We start from the raw sequence: 21,307 nt of genomic DNA, 5'->3' as shown, positions 1-21,307 counted from the left end.
ATTTGATGAGGGCAACGCTATCCATACAGCCTACCTGGACTTGCCTAAGGCCTTCAACACAGTACTCCACTCAGGCATCATAGATAAGCTCATTAGCTTACATGTTACTACATATGTCACATGATGGGTTGCACACTGGTTGACATACAGAATCCATAATATCGATATTGTAGGAGCCATGTCAGACTCAATGCCAGTCACATGTGGTATCCCACAGGCCTCTGTCCTAGGACCCCTCTTGTTTGGCATTTATTTCCAGATGTAAAAGTGAACATGTGCGGGTTGTGGATGACAAAGTTCCCAGATGACTGCTAACTGCCGCCATAGTCGTTACACCAGCTGACACACACATCCTACAGACAGGCCTCACTGCAACGGAAAACTGCTGCCAGGATCATGGCCTAACACTGAATGACATGTAACGTATAGTTATCCCCTTTTGGTGGAACTACGTGCACACAACATATCACATGGACATACCTATAGATACAGACCTATGACACATATGGAGGGTTCACAGTATGCAGACTATTAACCTGTTACTTTAAATTACCTGTGTTTGTCGCAGCTGGTTGCGTTACCGCTACTACTGCTTCCTGCTGCTGCTGGCACGGCTTGCTAGTGTCACTGCTGACAGCTTAGACTCAGTGCGTGTACCGTGTGTTGTTTGTGTTTTTTTTTTCTCTCTCTCTCTCTGTCTCTGTCTCTCTCTCTCTCTCTCTCTGTCTGCCTCCAGACAGTGCAATGAACGTATTGCATGTGTGGAGTGTGAGTACAGGATGCTTTTGTAGGTATCTGCATACGTCCATGTGATGGCCTCTGCACCAGTTGTAAGCCAGCATTTGCTAATTGCATGCAGCCAGTTGTGTACTGATTGCAGTTCTCACTGTGATTTCAAGACAGTGCTATAAAAGAGCATGTGATATAGGCGTTGCCCTTTCAGATTGTAAGGGCGGGGACCATGCTGGTATGCTGTGGACACTGTTCTGTGAGTGTAAAGGTTAGTATCTCTCTCATGATTCAGGCTGTGTTGTAGATTCACATTTCTCCATTCCTCTCCCCTGTTTTCTGTAGTAAGTGTGTATGCACACTGACACCTACAACTATATATATATATATATATATATATATATATATATATATATATATATATATATATATATATATATATATATATATATATATATATATATATATATATATACATGTAAATATACATACATTTATATATGTGCATTAACTGACATTATTACCTACTAGCTACCAACTAGCATGGCTGTTTCTGTTCACACACTACTATTATGGAAATCCACTAGTTTTGACAGTAAGTATAAATGACATGCTTTGTGTACTACACATCCTATATTCCCTTTACATTAATTCCTACTATTACATGATATATTTATTTTAGCACAATGTTCTTGTATAAGAGTCATGGCTTAGTGGTAGGTCATGCAGACTACTGTTTCCACGGTCCTGGGTTCAGGACTGAAAGTGGGATTTTATTTTGCTTTTGAACTGACTACAAGACCTGTCAATCAGAGTGACTAAGGCACTTTTAAGCAGTTGTAACTGGGTTAGCACTGGTTTGCACAGAGCTCCCGCATGTGCACTGGCGTTCAGCTCCGCGCAAACCCGCTTACAAACGCTTAACAGTGCTTACACTGGTGCGCACCCGCGCTATTTTCTTTGAAAGAAATGAAAATGGGGAGACAGGAAAGTGGTGAAAAAGGGGTCACAAAGAGGGTAAGACAGTAGGGAAACAAGCTTGGGATTTGCAGGAGGGATGTAGGTAAGGCCCATAGCTGCCCATTTCTTCATCAGCAACAGCTGTGCATATGAATGTAATTTGGTGTGACATTTGAAACCTTCCACCCCTGAGAGAGGTGTCATGACAACAATAATACTTGTTGTACAGCCAATTGTAATTGATAGTTTCCATGTCCAGCAGACATGTGTGCGGAATGGGCAGCTATGTATGGGGCATAATTTTTTTGTGGGTACAGAGTGTCCTTTTTTTTTTTTTTTTTTTTTCAGGTGAAAGTGGTATGTCAGGTGAAGGAAGTTGGTATAGCTGGGGAGGTAGGTTGGGTAGGTCAACAGACAAGACAAACAAGACGCATACAGGGGCAGTGTATGACATGTGTGGGGGGTTACACATTTGACAGGGATGGATGTTTGGATATCCAGAGCCCATGAGCCCACAGATGGCAACAGTGGAACTGATATCCCCACGCATGGGCAGTTGCCACTGTTCCTTCACTGCCCAGGATGGGGCTGTGCTGGGGGCTGTGTAGGCCGGGCAACAGGCATGCCCGTAAGTTGTGCCACCTGTGCCTCAAGCTGGCGTAGGGGCCCAAGAACAGAGTCCCAGATCTCCCTACGCACCACAGTCTGGATGCTATGGAGGGTGAGTGGTGGTTCTCCTCCAGCCACGCTTGCGGAGGGGGGACCAGCCCCATCCCCTGCAGCGCTTCCACCCGCAAGTGGCACAGGGCCACCGGAGGAGGGTCCAGACTGTGCACTAGTGCCAGGTGCACTCGCCAGCTGAGTTGGGAGAGGTGGGTCCGCTGGAACCCGCCTTCCCTGTCATCCTATGTTTTGCATTATGTCATGACAGTTTGGGTTAGTAACATACAATACCATTTGCAATTAGTAGTAACAGCATGCATTAGTATTCCCATTAACCAAACACCCAGATAGTCACACCATTGAACAGCGAGCATAACACATGCATAATTTGAACAGCAATACACAGTCCAACAACATGCAGGGTTGATTGATGGCAACAGGCCATCAGGTTTGGACGTATGAACTGGGCAGATGCATCAACGGACATGCAAATATTTATGACCCAACAGGACAAATGTCCAGGGGTGTTAATTGTGATTGCACATACCATTTTCACGTGGAATGGGTTATATGTGGTTATAGGGTGGGGTGAAGAAAATAATATTAACACCTTCGAATACCAATACATATGCTGTACATTTCTAATAGCTGCACATATATACACACTACTGTTCTAACTACAGTTTCCTATATGATAACTACTTCAATTTGGTGATAGGACTGTTACTGCTACATCAATATACATTTTATTGTTCTTCATACACATTCATATCTGGCTTTGTTCAGCTACATCATCCTGCTACATTTGCTTTATATAGCTATAGACAACTGTGGATGTTTGGTATGTCAGACAATCATACTGTCTGCATATTGCAGACTGAGAGCAACATATCCAGATTTTGGGATACACATTCCAGCTGTAGCAACACTTTGAACAGATTTCGCAGTTTGGTTTTGCTTCTCACATTCATTTAATTCTGTACTGACTGCAGTATACTTTATTCAGGGGTTATTACTACTTTATTGGTGGATTCATAACTCTTTCTCACACTCTCTCACTTGTTTTCATTTTACTATTCAGGATGGTACTTACTTCTAGGCTTTATTGACATGTTTTACCTGTAGTTATTACAATCCTTTCCAACAGTCTCACTTCTGTCATGTTTCAGTATTTCCACAGGGGTATATTTCACACATGTGATTTGCCCATCTTCTGCAGCTGTACTTTTCAGCCTGCTGCAGGTTGTGTACTATTATATTACAGGTGGGGCATCTTTATTTCAGACTTTATTTCAGACATTTTCATTTTTCTGTTTGGATTACAGACTGCAACACACTTTTGTAATCAAGCAATACTTGCAAACACTCTTACACTGTTACTTGCACATTTTATTACTTAGTGACTACACTGCACTCTTTGGCTAACTGTCATACTTTTATATTTCTTTACAGTTACTGGGAGAGGATTACTGACCTGCCTGGTGGCACAACCGCACCAGCCTATCGCCATAGGCTCTGCGGTTCGCAGAACGGATACCTGCAGCTGTAATATAAATGAAGTAATATTGGAATACACATCTCCATAATATCAGCTAGTTTAATTTCTTACATACATAATTAAATGTAACTTACTCAGTAGTGGGGCATTGGGCATTTGCCGGGCCTCCTGGATCCAAAGGTTCAATTGGTCCTGCTTGCATCTCTTCAGGTCCGCATGGTGGTGACGGACCTGCTCACCAGTCCTTGGAATCCCTGTGGCACTGGTGAGATCATGAGCCAACCGGTCCCACGCCTCAGCCCTATATCCTCCCCACAGGACCTGACCCTGCATGAATTGGGCCTCATTATTGTGGACTAGGAGCCAGACCATGTATCTGGACTCCTCAACGCCCCACCTCTGTGCTCAAAAGCAACTACCCTCACCTACTCCTGACATTCTGGCTGCAAGTTAGTTCTACAATCATTTATGCTGTGTATTCCCGCCTATGGGGCTTATATATGCCGTTTTTCCCGCACATATCTATGATTGGCCATTTTGGAATTGTATCAACTTCACAAAACCTGCTTTGTCATGCTCCACTTTGTATTCATTCCTATATATTTGCTATGACTGCATTCCTAGGTACTGTTGTCATGGCTTAGTGGTTCCGTACCTTGACTATGGTGCATAGTATCCTGGGTTCAAACCTGACCACTACTTTTTATTTTTTATGACTGTCTAGACAGGCTAGGGGGTGTGTCTGTGTAAAGGCAGTTTTGATACAGCTTGCTCAACGTTGCCCATCAGTTAGCTTGTTGGCGTGGTACGCAGCTCCGCGCAAATGGGGTACGCTGGTTTACGCTTCATTTGTCTGTTAGCACGCATATTATGCTCAGCTCAGCTAGGGGTAAACAGTTCCAGCATGTTAAACCACTGCTCACCTACGGGCACTCATTTTACTCCTGTTAAACCACTGCTCACCTACGGGCAGATGCACTCACCTTGTTAAACTGTAGCTCAGCTATAGGCACATCTCGCATTTTTTATTGTTTTGCTATCTCACATTTCTTCAAAATAAATGGACTATTTCATTACATTTTACATAAACTATGATTTTATATGTGTACATATTTGTCAGGGACTTGTTTCGTGCTTATTTTACTAAAAATAAAAATTGATGTTGTGGGGGCTCGAACCGTGATTGACTGCTCTTCACCCGACATCTCTACTGCTACGCTAGTGTGTCTTGGCTTACTTTGCATATTTAGTTCTTATATCCTTTTCCACTGACTGCTAACTGTGGCTAAGCTACGGCATGCCCGCGCAAACGAGCGCACTCACGGGCAAACATCTTTACGATTTAAAAAAAATATATATAGCATGTTCATTTATATATTTTATGTTCATAGTCTGTGGGGGCATGTGTTGTGTTGTGTTGTGTTTATTCACATTTCCATGGCCTCTGTTGTGGGTGTTTACTTTGGGCAATTTTACTCTTCTGGGGGCGTGTCTGCTTGCAGGGCTTGGCATATGGACACGCCCCCTACTGTCTTCCACGGACCGTGTTAGCCTTAGGTGTGATTCAGCATGCCCTCATGCATATGCATGACATGCTGACGTCACACCGTTTAACTGCAGCCTCCATGTAAGCCATGTATTTCTTACACGGAGGCTTCGTGAATCCTGCCCATAGTGTGATACATTTCTATTGTTGTGGCTGTTTCAGGATACTTTCCATTTACAGATAGAAAATGTTCCAGGATAGTTTGTACTTTTTCTCATGGAAATTTGTGCAATTCAATGCTGTCTTCAAGAAGTTAAGATAGACTGCTTTGGCTATATTTCCTAATGTTAGTTCTTGCAAGTCAATGTGCATGTATGTATAGCTCTTTATTTTTGAAGGGAAATGTTCATAGGTAAATGTAGTGCATTTATTATTCTAGTAGGTACAAGTTGCCAACTTGCCATAGCTGTTTTAAGATAGTTTGTTTTTATAATTGGAAATGTGTGTATTTTATTTTTATGCTGTATTTAAAAAGGTTAAAATGTACTATTTGCTTACAATGTGAATGTGGACGTGCTGCTTTTACTTGGGCCTGTTTATTGCATCGTTATGCAGAGTAAATTATTGTTATAGGTTTATTTTTGTTTCTCTTAATTGCTATGTTTGGAGGTAAAAGGAGTCCATGGGATCTGCTGTGCATTGTAGTTTATTTTAGCTGCTCTTGCAAAAAGTTATTTTAGAAGGGAAAATGTTTACTTTATTTTATTTATTTGTTTTTTGGTGGATGCATGTTCATAAGTTAATGCAGTGCATTTGAAATTGTGCTAAAACATGTCATCATTGTTAAAGTGAAAATGTGTGCAACTTTATTTTCTGGAGGGGTTGGTGGCACATTCGGTAGTAAATATAATGCATTTGATTTTCTACAAGCTATGTTAATGTCAAGTTTTCAATGGGCAAAATGCTCCTACATTATGCCATTTACTATTTTACCTTTTTAAATGGTTTGTAATGTTAATTCCCTTCTGCTCCATTCCTCAGGTGTTTCATATGCCAATGTGTTTATGACAGTTTTTAGGTCCCAAAGTTTCTCGCCAATTCTTTCGCATGCTAGTATTTCTAGCCAGTTCTTTCGCTTGCCAGTGTTTCTATCCAGTCTTCAGTGAATGTATATCAGCTACTTTAGAAAGTGCTTCATGTTTCATATGCCAAAGTTTTGACAGTTTTCAGGTCCCAAACTTTTTCAAAACAGTTCTTTCAAATGCCAGTGTTTCTAGCCAGATCATTCAAATGCCAATGTTTTAAGCCAGTTCTTCATTTAAATCATTTGTGAGGTTTCAGTATGCTGTAATAACTTCATACTGTTGTATCCATAAATAAATAGTAAGTAATTGCTATGTTAAATTGTTAATCTTTATGTAATCCAATGTAACTACTGTCTGTTTATTTTACTGTGGAGCTTTTCTCCCCGGGCCTCCACTGAAAATGGGCCTACGTCCACTCGGACACTCTGGTCAACAAATTTAAATAAATAAATAAATCTCCTTCAACACTTCTAGTGATGTCATGATAAGGGGGAGGCCAGTGTCATATTGGCCACACCCCCATGTCCTACTGGTCACACCCCCATGTCCAACATTAGGCTTGTTAAAAGTGGCAACCCTGGCATCAGAGAGAGGGTCTCCTAGATCTGGTAGCTAAAGTGATGTATCTGGACTAATCATTTTACCTATGTTTCTTTTTAGCCCTGTCACCCTCTGACTCACAGGAAGGATATGAGAACTGACTCGAGCTCTCTAGATTACCTCTGTTTTGTATTATACATTTACATTTACATATATATATATATATATATATATATATATATATATATATATATATATATATATCGGTCTACTACTTCACAGAAAGTGAAAGTGCACTTTCACAACCACTTGAGCGAATGCTTAGGGACCTTAGGGTTAGGGCTTGGATTAAGGATAGTGGATAGCTAGTAGGACTATCCACTATCCTTAACCCAAGTCCTAACTCTAAGGTCCATGACTACCACACCACAGTAGAGGAAATTGTATGTTCTCCACGGTGCAGTAGTGACTGACCTATGTCCTCCACTGTGGTGCGGTAGTCACGGACCTTAGGGTTAGGGCTTGGGTTAAGGATAGTGGATTCATTATCCTTAACCCATGCCCTAACCCTAAGGTCCATGACTACCGCACCACAGTGAAGGACATTGCCCATTCGTTCTAGTGGTGTTTGTGAAAGTGCACTTTCGGTGAAATGCACATTCTTGTTAGTGGGCATCTACTACTGGATTTCGAAATAGTGTAATTTTGATCTCCGGTAGTAGACCTGTATATATATATATATATATATATTATATATATATATATATATATATATATATATATATATATATATATATATATATATATATATATATATATATATATATATATATATATATATATATATATATATATATATATATATATATATATATATATATATATATATATATATATATATATATATATATAAATAAATATATATATATATATATATATATATATATATGGTGGGGAAGTGAATCTGATATAGATTAATGTGCATTTTTTACTAGTTTCCCTGACAGTATGTATATTAAGTCTGTCTTGCCATGTTCCATGTCCTAAGCTAATTATCCTAGAAAACCTAAACATTGACTGGCAAGGATCATTCAAGGGTTATACTCAAAGCTCTAGCATCTCAGGAAGATATGGAAATAGGTGGAGTTGAAAAAGACTGGAAGCATCTCAAAACAGTATGTGTGAGGACAATGAAACAGACATCCAGCCAAACCAGGTTTGGAAATAATGTACATAAGGAAAGCTGGAAGTAGAATGCTGAAGTTCAGAAATTATAAAACAAAGAAGGAGAGCAGAAAAAGTGGAGGACAAAAAAGATGGACCAGACTAAGAAGGAATGCTGGTTGGCTAATGAGGAGTCTACGAGTCCAGTTGCAATAGCAATGAACAAGGCATCGGATGTGCTCTACCAGCTTTTAGCACAAACGACACTAAGAAATTTTATCAGGTTGCAAGATAAGAAAGATGAAGATAGTCATCAGACACCCTTCATATGGGATGCAGCAATACCCTGCTCATCACTCCACAGGACATCAAAGGCAAATGGAAGGAATACTTCCAGCAGCTTCTGAATGAAGAAAACCCTGCAGAAGCTGTATTGCCCAAAACACAGCCTACAAGGAAAGATGAAGAATAGACTGCCCTAGAAGAAGTAAGAACAGCACTAAGGAAAATAAAGTCATGAAAAGCATCAGGCACAAATGAGACCATGGTAGATATGATTAAGATGTTGGGTGAGTTAGGGGAGAAAGAGCTCTAGATGTTACTCAGCAGTTCAGAGAGAAAAGAGTATCCCAGATGTCCAGACATAAATCATACTAGTGAAGTGATAGTGTACAAGAAAAAAGGGGACATTCACTTCTTTGGGAGGTACAGAGATATGAAACTCTTCTCACACTGCATGAAAGTGCTGTAGAGGGTGACCAATGAATAAAATAGCAAAGTAGTAGAAAGTAAGGTGGTTAATGAGCAGTTCAAACATAGATCAGGATGTAACATAACTGACCTGATATTTGCAGTGACACAGATAGTTGAGAAGAAGCTAAAAATGATGAAATAGTACAGGTGGAGATTCCTAGATTTCCATAAAACATTGACCAAGGCCTCAAGAAAGTTGATCTGGAAAATCTTGCAATGGTTCAACATGTCAGAAACATTGGTAGAATTAGTGCAGGCTATGTACAAGGACCTAATGTCACAAGTACAGATAGTGTTCAGACTCACAGTGGGTTTCCCAGTGGGAGTGGTTGTGCATCAGGCTTATGTTCTTAGCCTGCTGCTGTCCATATAGGTGGTGGACTATTTTAGGAAACAGATCAGAGGGGCTATATTAACAAAGCTGCTGTATGCAGATGATGTGGCATTACAGGGAGATTCTGAACTAGAATTTCAACAAATGATAAGGGAATGGAAACTCAAATTGGACACATGGTATGAAACTGAATAAAAAAAAAAGACAGTAGTCATTGCAGCAAATGGGGGAAATCAGAAGAAACTGAAAGGTGAGATAGAAAGAAAAATAGTGGAATAGGTTAACAGCTTCAAGTATCTGGGTTAGGTAGTGGAAGAAAAGAATAGAATGACTGAGGGGGTCTAATTTACATCCAGAAGGACTGCAGCTAATTGACAGAGAGTGCCAGGGCCTAGTGTGTGGCAGACGAATGACAAAAAAGCTGAAATGTAAAGTATACAAAAACAATGGTAAGATCAATACTACTATATTGTACAAAAATCTGAACAATTAAGGCAGAGCAAATGAGGAATCTATAGGTGATGGAAATGAAGTGCCTGAGATGAGTGGTAGGATGCACAGTGGAGGACAGATGAAGAAATGAGCCTATCAGAGCAGAAGCCATGTAGTGCCAATTGCTGCGAAGGCCAAATAGAGCAGATTATGTTTAAATAAAATTTAAAAAATCCATAAAATAAAAATAAAAGCATTTAATATAAACAAGGCACATACAATAGTAAGCGCTTTCACCTCTCATATTGAGACTTCATCAGACTACAGCCTAACCAATTCACATACTCATCTAAACAGTAAATGAACAAGATCACATGACATTAATTAATGCTTCAACATCTGTCATCTTAAAAAAAAAAAAAAAAAAAAAACTTAAAAATTTTTCTTTATCATTAATACCTGGTAGAAAGCAAGCCTACAGCTTAACTTGCCAGATGTGTTCATGCCAGACTAAACCATCTTCAGAGTCAAATCTCAAACTGAAATATTGCACATAATCAATTACTGTAAACAAAAAAAGATTATTTGTGCTTTGACTCATGCTAGCATGTTTAGCTATGCTTTTAAATAATCTTTGCTTTCAGTCACATGTATATAGGTTCATAGGTGTGCACTAGGGTGATGGCCCTGGGGCCTTTACAAGCCTAGCCACAGGATTACCCTGGCATTGTGCCACCTGACTTTAGTTCCCAGTGCATTTGTCGAGTAGGGCCACTGGAGTTATCCCTGGGGTGAATTTTCTATTTCCCATCCACTCATCAAGCTTTGTCTTGAAGAGGGTCAGTGAGGTGTTCTGTTTGACATGTATGGGAAGTCTATTCCATAGCATGGGCAGTCTCTGGATTATGAACCTGTCCCTCCAATATGTTCTATTGATTGTGGTAATGAGGTTGAGGTCTCTGGAGCATGTGGTGTGGAAGGATTGTGATTTCTTTAGATGTAGCATTTCTAACAGAGCTGGGTCAGACATGGCTTTGTAAGTCAAGCAGAGATTGCCTCTAAGTAGGCGATATGAGACAGAGAATAGTTTGAGTTTTTCTGAGTCTATCCCTATAGGACAAATGTTTAAGGCCTAGGATCCTCTTTGTGAGGTACTTTTGTGGCCTCTCCAGTTGTTGCAGGTGTCTAGTGAGGTACATGACAAATAGGGCATTGTACTAGATGATTGGCCTAATGAGGGAAGAGTAGAGGGAGGCAATGACCTCTTTCTTCCTGGATGCAAAACCCTTAGTAATGAGATGCCACATAGAAGGACTTTCTGACCACAGTGACAATGTGGTGATCAAAAGAGAGGTTGCTGTCAACCTGTGTTCCCAGATCTCTTATAACACCTTCTGTGTTCAGTGGACTACCATCAATGAGATAATTCATGGGAACTGCATTCCCAAAGGGGATGATGACACATTTTTTGGCATTGAGCTTAAGGCCATGGTTCTGACACCAGTCAACATGTCAGAAACATTGGTAGAATTAGTGCAAGCTATGTACAAGGACCTAATGTCACAAGTACAGATAGTGTTCAGTCGTTAGTCACAGTGAGGCCATTCTGTAGAATGTCAACATCACTTGGAGAGTTAATAATAGCTCCCAACTTCAAGTTGTCTGTGAACTTTGTCAACCAGAGTATTTTCTTGTTGGCCTGGACTTCAGAGAAGTAGATACCAAACAAGAGAGGACCCAGGACCGAACCCTGTTGGACTCCACTTGTTACTAGTCGGCGGTCTGACTTGGAGTCAGATACTTCCACACTGTGGGTTCTATCTGTGAGCCAGTTTGCAACCCACCTAGTGATATAGGGGTTGATGCCAAGCTAAGTGAGTTTTTCTATGATTCCTGAGTGGGGAATGGTATCAAAGGTCTTGGTCAGATCAAGGTAGGCTATATGAACCACCTTGTCTTCATCCATAGCTCTAGTGACTAACTCAAAAAAGGTGACCAAGTTGAGCAGGCATGATCTACCCTTCACAAAACCAAACTGTGTGGGATCCAGAGTTTGGATATTCCCTATATCCTTGTTTATTAGGTCCATGATGATGCATTCCATAGCTTTGCATATCAGACTCGTCAGGCTAATGGGGCGATAGTTCCCAGGGTCTGTCGTCACTCCTCCTTTGTGTATATGTTCATATATCCTCTCGGATAACTCTCTAACAGTTATAGCAATGTAAAACACATCACAAGATGTGCATATAGCAGCATACTCCACATATTTACTTTTGCACATAAACAGATCAGGTACTTCTATATTATAATTTCTGGCTAAACACATACTTGAGAACAATACACATAGTTTTCTATTCAATGTGGTCGAAATAGTACATAAAAACCCTAGAGGGGGACCTTGGCACTTGATACTCCAAGAACGGGAACTCTTATGGCAGTTCAAAATGAATGCATACTCATATCCTGGGATCAATGATATGTGCTCGATTAAATGTTTATTAAAGTTAAGAGCTCTGGATAGATAAGATAAAATATTTATCAGAAATCTATGGGGAAAAATTTTCTCAAATATTTATCAGTTTTAATATATAATATCTTCTTTGAATTTTAGTTATTAATGCATTCATATATCTTAAGAGTATATATATATATATATATATATATTTCATAAGAATTAATCCTAGTACAGTAACATTTGGGATTTCACGAAAAATAAATAATACAAAATACATACATTCAACACATATATCGTTTTTTGCATAAATTCATTTCTGCTTTTTACTTAGAAAGTAAGTTGTGTTTTTTAAATGTATTATTATTATTTCTTTTAAATTATTGAGTTAAAAAATTTTATTGGGTAAATAAGAAAATCAAAGTTTAAAATGTTTGTTTAAAAAGTTTCTTTAGTCTAAATGGAATTATAATGTATGTTGAGAAAGAACGGTAGATAGTAAGAAATCTATAGTGATTTCTCTGTAATATATTAGTATAGACTAATTTATTTGAGCTGTGTAATGATTGATTAATTATTTAATTGTTTAATTAAAATGGCATTGTCAGTATGTATAAATATCCGCACATTTTCCTGTATAAACTTGTCTGAAGAAGTGCATGCATTGGCGTGCATGAAAGCGCTAACAAGTAAAAGGATTTCTTGCAGCATCGACTTGGCGTTATTTGTTACTATCACTTTGGTTTTTCTTTTCTAAATTTCTGATGGTTACCTTCTGCACTCCTCTATTTATATACTTACAATAATTATAGTTAAAACATTTCAGCCTTCCTCTGTGATTTAATTTCTTGGGTGTTGGATGGCTCAAGCAGAAATGAAGCATATCTTTTAAGTTGCTCCCCCTTTTGTTAACAAAAGATGGACTTTTTTCTATTTTACTTAAAACTTCAGGGAAACCTTCTAAAATTTTCCATTTGGTCCTAATACTGTTTTTAATAATATTTTGATCTACACTTTATTTAATTGACATAGCTGTGCTATACTTAGCTACTACAGCTCTACTGTTAACAGTACTATCTGCATATTTAATAGGTTTGTACTTAGTATTTCTTCACAAGCTAACTTCCTTTTTGGCTGCACTTACAAGGTCTACAGGATAACCTCTTTTTACAATTTGTTTGCTTAAACTTTCTGTCTCAAACTCTTTTTCATTTTCTGTAAATTAACTTACTCTTACAAATTTACCTTTTACTATGTTTTGTTTCGATATTTTCAAATTGTTGCAAATAAGAATTACTCTGAACATTTTTCTTATGAGTGTTTGGCCAGCAAAGCAGAAGAATATTGGTGAAGAACATTTGGGACAATTATGAGGACGGTAAGTATAAATTAGGTTATTCAGCAAAGAGATGAATAGATTATGTGAGACAAGACTTGTAGCAGTCAGGCAGAACTGTTGAAGAAGAAGGAAACTGGCAATGAATTAAGACAAATGGTAACAGATGACATGATACCCCAACCTTATGTAGGAAAAGGGTATTGATGATTATGATGATGAATAAGGATCATTCAGAACCTAACTAAAAAGGATCAGCCACTTTACTCATCTATTCCGTGAAGGAATTTGACTAAATCAGCTCACTAACCATAATGCCTTGATGATGATTTGCTTTCCAATATTCTTGAAAAGTTAATGTTTTTGCAAATACTCCTAAAGATATAAGTGATCATTGCTAACTTATTTCCCATTGGATATTCAAATCAAAAATTCATGCCTTGTATATGTATGCATTCTTTACATATTCCTTAATTTACTGACAACATTCACCTTACACAGCTGTAGCAAATGGACAGTAGCATATGCTATGCAAGTTCCTACCCTGTTCCTGGTCTTCCTTTCTTCTATTTACTTTTCACCATTCAGAAACATCTGATCTACTCAAAATACTACAGTTCAGGGAAGGATTACTTCATGGCTTATAGCGAATGTAAAAAACTTGACTGAGCAAAGGTACAACACCTTGATGGATCAGAAGGCAAACCCAACTTTGGATAACAAATTGCTGTACCAGCAAGTACTACACAGGAAATTTAGAATAATGACCTACTCGCCTAAAACTAACATCTTTAGAATAAGTAAACTAAGTACCTTTCCTATCCTTAATATTTTTGGACACTGTAAAACACATTGCTGACATTAAATTATTGCTTAAGAAAGTCATCTCTTCTTCTTCTCACAAAATTGAAATGCTGCATTGCATTAAGGAAACTATTGAAAATCTTTCAATGGTAGCACTTGTTTTCTTTACAAATACTCAGACTGTTTCTCTTTGACTCCATTAGTTTTTCTGGTATCCCCATTCTTTTTCAGGTCTACATTAGGTCACTAAAATGTTATTCTGGCGAACACCTATTCATTGGCCTGCAGTCAGCAAAAGTCGCTTTGGTGATTCACTGAATTTACTAAGGGCAATGAAATAGTTGGCCGAAGCACAACAGACACCTACAGAACTTTGCCCTTTTCTCCACTGTAGTGTGATCTCAGAGTTGGTATATATATATATATATATATATATATATATATATATAGTTGGAGGGGCTTGAGTGGTTTCACGTCAACTACAAGTTGGTCTGTTGTGCTTTAGGCAACTATTTCATTGCCCTTAGTAAATTCAGTGAATTGCTGATGTGATTTTCCCTGATTAGGGAATTATGCTTTGTCTTGTGTGAATAAAATTTGTGTTAAGGAACTAATCGCTTGGTGAGGTTCTTTTTGGTTCGAGGCAATACTTCACTGGTTTGTCGCTTTTCTCATTTGGTCACTGATTAGGAGTTGATGAATAGGTGTTTGCCAGAATTACATTTTGGGAAACTAATATAGACCCTCTTTTTCAATGGAATAATGAAATCTCTGGTCAAGGTTCTTCTGCATAAATTACAGTGTTCATACAACTATGGCATTACGTCTATTTATTCCAAAATTCTTTAAATTGTAAGTCATGCCTTAAGTGTTACTGTGCTGGGGTTCTTTTTCAAAAATTTCACCTGCTTGTTTGAACAATATCTCAGAAATTTCACCAGTCTTATTAATTTTAGAAGGACATTGCATTTTTTATTAAGAACTGAAAATAAATGCAACTGTCTTAGAGATGTAGGGTAACCTCCTATCACATACTATTCCCTTGACTATTTCTACTGGTCTGTACATCTGCTTTCTATGTGACTTTTAACTTCTTCAGCATAAAACACTTCTAGGGTTTCTAGGCACCTCCTATCTTTAAGGTTCCATACATATTAGGCATATTCCATAACACTGGTACAGCTATTTTAAACTTGCTGATAAGTTGACCCTATTCCCTGTGCTGGATGTGTAAATAAACTTAAAGGCCTAAGTATGAAAATTTATTCTATAAGTTGGATAGCAAATTGGATGATAACTAGCACTCACTCAGTTAAAATAACAGGAGCCACCTCACAAATCAAAATGATAATAAGAGCATCATTCAGCTCATAGGTCTGGAACATCTGCTGTTCAGCATCCACTTCCTGGCTTTCAAAACCACTAACCCAGGAGGGCATGGCCAAGATGCCAGTCTGATAGCAGCAGAAATCCATAGCTCTGCTTAGATTTTAATATCCTGACAGGAAATATATGTTATTTTTTTTTAGAATTTTATTTTATTTTATTTATTTTACATTTGTTGACCGGGCTAGTCCAACTGGATACATGTCCATTTTCAGTGGAGGCCCGGGGAGAAAAGCTCCATAGAGGGTAGTTATGACAAAAAACAACACACAGGAGATAAAAATACAAGGTAATACTTTCAAGGTCACATGAACAATAAAAGGGTTATACAGATAGTTTAAATAGTTGAAACATTCTTAGGTAGTTGGAGTAGAAAAATCTACCTAAAAGTATACTAAAAGATAGATTAACATAGACTCTTTATTATTTTCTAAAAATTAATACATAGTCAAGAGAATTTTTTAATTATTCCTGTCAAAAAGTTTTCTACTGGAGAGCTCAACATGAGCAACTCGAAGACCCCACACCAGGAGAGTGCAGTGAAGAAAGAACTACATCTTATAATAACAAACACCCAAGAACTGTCACTAAAAATGGACAAATTCAAAAACAAAATGGATATTATTAAATAAGACTGCAGTAAACAACTGAAACTTCTAAATGGAATAGCAAAAAAACAAAACAATCTCAACAGATTCTTGCCTTAGAGGAAACAGTAACTGACCTGGATACTAGAGTGACAGAAAATAAACATCACAATGAATTTCTTCTGAAACAAAACACCAGGCTGACTGAGAAACTGGAAGACCTTGAAAGTAGATCAAGGAGGAATAACATAAGAATATATGGAATTCCTGAGAAAGAAGAGGGTGCTAACATGATTCAGTTCTTCAACAAGTAGTTTTTATCAGCACTAAACATGCCTGAATCCCTCTGTTTTGGAATTGAGAGGGCAAAAATGTATTCGTTTTGACAATGACTACATCTCTACAGTCATATCCAGAAGAAAGGAATGTGTTTCTCTAATTAAGTCCTTGAAAAAAGCCAATATTAAAGCTCAAATTCTTTTTCATGCAAAAATAAAAAATCACCTTACCAGAAGGAGTGAAGATCTTTGCCCTACAAAAAGCAGTAGAACTTACCCAAAAGAAGAAAATACCATTGGACATAGAAGAAATGGAATGGTCATCCTAGTATTTGAAGAGACAGACAACAAAAAATGGATGGTCTGTGAAGGAAGGAACAAACAAAACTAAGAAACTAAAGGACAAATTAATACATTCCTTCTAATTTTAAAGGCTTTGTTTTATGAATCATAATATATTTGATTCTGGAAAATCTCTATACTGCAAGGTAATGTGAATCATCTTTATTATAAACTTTCTTTTTCTCTTTCTATATCTACTTCTAATTACATATAGTACTAAGTATTTAAATAGCATTCTCTCTCTTTCTCTCCTTTCTTTCTATTCCCTTTTGTTACTAATGTTCCCTTTCTCTCTTTTTCCCACTATAAGTACTTTACATATTTTCCCTTTTAAATAACTACAAATGATATATGTCTTCTAATTCTTCACTAATAGTATAATTTGACTTAATACCAAAGTGCATTTTTTCTAGTGGGTCAGTGGTGGGGTAACAATATGTTTCTGATTAGTGTTTCTAACTAAATGTTTTAGACTCTTTGTTTAGACACATATAACACATTAATATAGTACATTAATTGTGTTTTATAGATGGCTAAATATAAGTTATATATATATATATATATATGTATATATATATATATGTGTGTGTGTGTGTGTGTGTGTGTATGTATAAGTATATATATATATATATATATATATATATATATATATATGTATATATATATATATGCACTATGTTCTTTTTTCCCTCTGGTCTGGTTAATTGGTGGGTAAATGATTGAAATGTTACAAAATGATTTCTGATTTGAGGCAGTTGTTGTTACTTCTAAATAACTGTTTTTACACAAAAGGGTTAATTTTTTTAATGATGTTGATGTTTTGGGAGGAAACTGGTGGTCTCATACCTCTCAAGTGTACCTAATTACGAGGAACATACCTCATTTGGGGTCTTAAAATGTTCATGTTCCCAAAAGTTGCTCAGTGTTCCACATTGAAAGATTCTGTCACACATTCAGTGCTAGGAATGTTTTAAGTGAAATCCATGGTAAATAGAAATGAATCATATTAATTAATTAAAATATCATCTTTATAAGCAAAACCAGCATATTTTAACCATCCAATGGCCTTCCTAGTTGACGTTGTTAGTAAGCCATTAGTATGTGTTCCACATTTTGCCCATTTGTTCCACATTATGAGGGCTAGTGTTCCTCATTTTGGAGATGGAAGGTTGAGAGCTATGGGTGGCCTGTGTGACTGTTCTCATTGTGGAGATTCATGACATGCACTAACAAGGCAGCTTGAGATTTTTTTTTTTTTTTTGCTTTCTGTACCCGCTGAAAATACTTTTTTCCTCACTGGAGACAACCTCTGCTGTGCATGAGCCTATTTAGATACTTTTTAACAAGTTTATGAAGCTGCAGCTTGAGGAAACAACACTGATGACATCTCTTGGCCTTTTGAACTTGTTAAATAGCTGTATTTAGAATTCTTTTCTCTTGAAATTCTGCTATCGTTCACTTAAATACTTTAAATGATAAATAATTAGTTCTGCTAAAAGTGTTTAACTCCTTTGAAAATACCTATGCTCTGTTATAGATGCATACATTCTGCAGATTCCATGACACTTTTAGTAACTAAATGACATCAAATGAAGTAGTAGGTGCATTAGAAAACTCATTATGTATATTAACATCAGACTTATGTTACATAACTAAACCTTTAGCAACTAAGCAGAGGGTTGTGAGGCTTTTTTTGTAATAAGTGTGTATATATATATATATATATATATATATATATATATATATCTATATACATCTACATATATTTTTTCAACAGATCCTTACATGAAAAATGTTAAGATGACTGACAAAATGGTTAAAACATCTGATGTTTCTTGAAAAGTCTTGGAAATATTGACAATCTTCTTAACCTTCAGCTTCTAATGTTTATACATACTTTGATCTGATGTGTATTTCTGACATATCTACTTATCAGAGGTGCTATTATTATATGTGACATATTCATATAGCTTCATTTATATTGGACACTCAGTTTAATGTATATTTCATGGACTCAGATTTCTTTAGCTGCTTTAATAATGCTTTTCTTTTTTTTTTATACTAAATTCTAAGCAGAGATGGATAATTTGTGTCTTTTGGTGTTGGAGAGGTGGTGGATGGATGGTTTAGTTAAGTTTTTAATAAAACCAGAAACTTTATGTTTCATGTATGTGTTTGTAAATAGTTTTAGGTTTTTTGAAAGTAGTGCTTAATACATGTTATACATCCATAAGTAAGTATTCAATAGATTTCAAGTCAGCATGGAGGAAAGGCCTTTCAGTAAGTAACAACATACACATTATAGTCAATGGCTTATAAATGTTTATCAATAAATATTAATGGTTTTAACAATAATCTCAAAAGAGTTGGTTTGCTTAAATATATCAAAATGCATAAACCCCATATCATCTTTTTACAGGAAACCCATCTATTACAAAAAGACCTACAAAAATACTCATTTAATGGCTATACATTTCTGGCTGATTCATGCTTTAAGACTAAAAGAATGCGCACTCTTATTCTATGGAAAAATACTTATACTATGCCAAGAACTATATATATAATTTCAGATAAAGATGGGATGCTAAGCATGGTTATTTTGGAAATCAGTAGGAAGTATTATACTTCGATTAATACATACTGGATACCAGGACTAAGTACTAAATATATTGACACATATCTGGACCTGATTACTTTAAATACAAAAGGGGAAATTATAGCAACAGGTGATTTTAACTCCCTATTATCAGGCAATGATACTTCTAAAAATGGTAAAATAAAACTAACATCTCAAGCCAAGAAGTTAAATGGCTTTACAAACCAGGTGAACCTTAAAAATATAAATGGTCTAAGATTACATTCTTCCTTATTCTATACTCACTATTCATATTGGTTTGGCATACAAACAAACATTGATAAGGTTTTTGAATCAAATAATATATACTCAAAAATAAGTGACCTATATGTAATGACTTGTCCACTTTCAGACCATAATGCTATAAACTTTACATTAACTACACATACAGATGATTTAAGATTTCTACAGAGAATTCCTGCTTACTTAACTAAGTTAAAAGACTTTAGGGAATGGATAATGAAAGAAATAGACATGCTTATGGAAACAAATGATAATGGTGAAGTGACTGATACTATACTATGGGACACCTTTAAAGTTTATATATATGGAAGAATAAAATCTTGGTACCTTAAAAAAGGAGAGAGTGGGACAAAGAACTTTTAGACTTAAAAAAAAATAGACAAGATAGAAATGGACGCAAAACCAAATAAAGTAGCACATAATGAAATTACTAAGTTAAATCAAAAATACTTAGAAGCTCTGAATCATAAGGTAGCCATAAACCTGGAAAAATTTAAATTATAATCTTATGCTGTAAATCCTAAATATCTACATAAAATAGCAGTAAGATCCAAAACAGTAAAAAATAAAAAATCTTATTAATGAGATTAAATATAAAAGTGATGGTTCAGGTAAGAGTACTTCTAACTTAATGGGCATATTAGAAGTGCTCAAAAACTACTATAAAGATATAAATAATAACACACCATGTTTGGAGACAGATAATGTGATAAATACTTTTATTCAAGAAAATATAACTACTAAGGTGTCAATCCAACAAAATAACATATTAAATAAACAAATAACACTAAAAGAAGTGAAACAGCAAATGAAAATTTTAAAAAATAATAAAGTTCCAGGACTGGATGGAATAATTCCTGAACTATATAAGATTTTTCCTGAATATATAATAAAGAAAATGATGAGTGCCTTTACTACGGTTAAGCAAAAATGTATAACACCCCCATTGTGTAAATTTTCAATTATCTCACCCATTTTAAAACAAAATCAGTCTTTTTTAGACTGAAGGACATCCTTATTTCAGACAATTTCAATGCCAAGTTATCCCAGATTCAAGAGAAACTTGGCAAAGAAAATGAACTGCTTAAAAAACGCAAAACTAAGAAATTTCTCAGAGCAAGGCAGACTATGAGTCAGCGGACATCATGGCTGAGTCAGCGGAAGTGGGTGATTCCAATTCATCAGAGCGGACGTTGGATAATCCTAGGAGAGAAAGAACTGAAAGTGTGGCCATAGAAGAAAGCACGATGCAGAAATCAAAACATTTGGCTCAAAGAAATGAGCCATCAGTGTCCATCAATGGCTATGCAGAAATGAGTGCAGCAGCGGCCAACAAAAATGGCAGCAGTACTTCAAACAATATGAACAAGGATTTTCAAAAGGAAGAAAGCCATCAGCTAGTAAAAGTTTATCAGCAGCAGGGAAATCCAAACAGGACTTGGGCAGAGCTAGCCTCTGCACTGCAAAAGAATTACAAACAGAATTTCCAACAGAAGAAGAGTTGGAAAAAGAAGAACTTTTCGAAATAAGTACAAGAGGTACTGTAGATACTGCTTTTGTGATTATTAATTGCCTAGTCTAGAGCTAACAAATGAAA

The sequence above is a fragment of the Protopterus annectens genome, chromosome 5.part0 (genome assembly GCF_019279795.1).
Source record: "Protopterus annectens isolate FY-2018-M chromosome 5.part0, PAN1.0, whole genome shotgun sequence".
NCBI classification, from domain to species: domain Eukaryota; kingdom Metazoa; phylum Chordata; order Ceratodontiformes; family Protopteridae; genus Protopterus; species Protopterus annectens.
Note: the sequence above shows the minus strand (reverse complement) of the source record.